Source organism: Otolemur garnettii, unplaced genomic scaffold, assembly GCF_000181295.1.
Source record: "Otolemur garnettii isolate 467f Iridium unplaced genomic scaffold, OtoGar3 scaffold00044, whole genome shotgun sequence".
Classification (NCBI taxonomy): Eukaryota; Metazoa; Chordata; class Mammalia; order Primates; family Galagidae; genus Otolemur; species Otolemur garnettii.
Genome location: NW_003852439.1, coordinates 10,417,957 through 10,420,184, shown reverse-complemented (window position 1 = coordinate 10,420,184; position 2,228 = coordinate 10,417,957). Strand labels below are relative to the sequence as shown.

Sequence of the window (2,228 nt, the reverse complement as noted above, 5' to 3'; positions counted from 1 at the left end):
ATAAATGTTTACCCATCCATATATTGGAATATCATACAACCACAGGAAGGAATAGGAGAGGTCAGTACTGGCACAGGCAGGGCCCCAAGTCGTGTTAAACAGTAACAAGACACTGAACAATACTTAAAACTTTCTAATACATGTATAAAAGGGGGAGAAAATATTTGCTTGTATTTGCATAAAATATCTATAGGAGTCTCTACTAAAAATAGAAAAATCAGCTGGTGCCCACCACAATGCCCGGCTATTTTTTTGTTGCAGTTGTTATTGTTTTTTTGTTTGTTTGTTTGTTTGTTTGTTTTTAGGAGGCCCGGGCCAGGTTCGAACCTGCCAGCCCCAGGTGTATGTGGCCAGTGTGCTACCCACTGAGCTACAGGTGCTGAGCCTGAGCCCAAGAGTTTGAGGTTGCTATGAGCTATGACACTATGACACTCTTCTGAGGGCAACAACAACAACAAAAAGGGTAAATTTAGCTGGAGGATTGCTTGAGGACAGGTGTTCAAGACCAGCCTAAGCAAGGCCAAGACCCCATTTCTACAATCCCCACCCCAACACACACACACAGAGAGAAAATTAGCCAGGTGTGGTGATGTGCTCATACTCTCAGTTGCTTGGGAGGCTGAGGCAGGAGGATCACTTGATCCCAGGAGTTTGAAGTTACTGTGAGCTATGATCATGCCACTGCACTCTAGCCCAGGCCGTGGAGTGAGACATTTTTGTTACATGCCTGAGAGAGCAGCAAAAAACTTGAATTTAAAAAAACTTAAGCTAAGAGGAAAGGAAGAGCACATTCAGGTGCACGTGCATTCAACCTTCTTTTTTCCTTTTATTAAATCATAGCTGTGTACATTGAAGAAAAAAATATGGAATGCTTCACGATTTTGCATGTCATCCTTGCACAGGGATCATGCTAATCTTCTCTGTATCGTTCCAATTTTAGTATATGTGCTGCCGAAGCGAGCACCATTTGACCTTCTTGATGTCACATGGGAAGACAGACTTCAGGAAGAAAAAGGAAATACACTGTTCTCAAGGAGCCCCGCACAGCCCAGGCTGTGGCCCTCCCGCAGCTGTCTTCCACAATCTTCCTTCATTCACCCCTTTATTCATTCATCAACTCACCCTTCCAATAGCTACAGAGAACCTACAATTGCCAGGTGTTCTCTCACATGAGCAAATCGTGGGACGTAGGAAGACGGTGGTCACAGAGAGAGGTGGAGCCACTCACAGGCAGATGGTGCCCTAGCAGCTGTGGGCCCTGGAGGCTCCTTAGTGGTCAGCTCTGGCTTTGGAAATCCTCCCGGGTTTCTCCTGGCCTGTGCTGAACCTCTAGCTGTGCCCGTACTGTAGCTGGGACTGCAGCCTAGCTTCCCTGTCTGCACTGCCTCCCCCGCTGGAGGGGTGTCCCTCAAAGACCCCTCCCACACGTCTCATGTGGCAAACCAGCCTGGCACCTCCTTTATCCAGAGCCATAGACGGCTCCCTACAACTCTGGTATTGAGCACCAATCAAAACATATTTACCTGGCTCAGCGCCTGTAGCTCAGTGGCTAGGGCGCCAGCCACATACACCAGAGCTGGCAGTTCGAGAATCCAGCCCATGCCTGGTAAACAACAATGACAACTGCAAGTAAAAAATAGGTGGGCTTTCTGGCAGGCACCTGTAGTCCAGCTACTTGGGAGGCTGAGGCAAGAGGTATGAGAATCACTTAAGCCCAAGAGTTTGAGGTTGCTGTGAGCTGTGATGCCATAGCACTCTACCCAGGGCAACAACCTGAGACTCTGTCTCAAAAAATGAACAAACAAACAAAAAAAATTTTTACCAAATTGTGGAAACAACCTAAATGCCCACAATCCAGGAATGGATTAACAACCTGTGGCATATGTATACCATGGAATACTATTCAGCCACTAAAAAAAGGATGATGACTTTACATGGTTTGTATTAATTTGGGTGGAGTTTAAACACATTCTTCTTAGTAAAGCATCACAAGAATGGAGAAGCAAGAATCCAATGTTCTCACTTTTGATATGAGGACAATTGATGCTAGTACATGGTGTGGGGAGGAGAAATGGGGGAGCGGAGAGAGGGAAGGAGGAAGGGGTATGTGGGGCCAGGGTGTGTGACACACCTCTTGAGGGTGGGACACTATTATTAGAGGGACTTCACCCAGCAAACATAAGCAGTGTAACCTGGCTCATTGTGCCCTCAATGATTCCCCAACAATT

The 2,228-nt window shown here is 46.6% G+C and overlaps 1 non-coding gene across 1 annotated transcript; it reads right to left on the bottom strand.

Annotated features, from left to right (window-relative positions):
* Positions 1–857: 857 nt before the first annotated feature.
* LOC111725610 lies at positions 858–964 on the bottom strand. Its single transcript, XR_002773637.1, has one exon. It is a non-coding gene; the product is annotated as a U6 spliceosomal RNA (small nuclear RNA).
* Between the last annotated feature and the right edge of the window lie 1,264 nt (positions 965–2,228).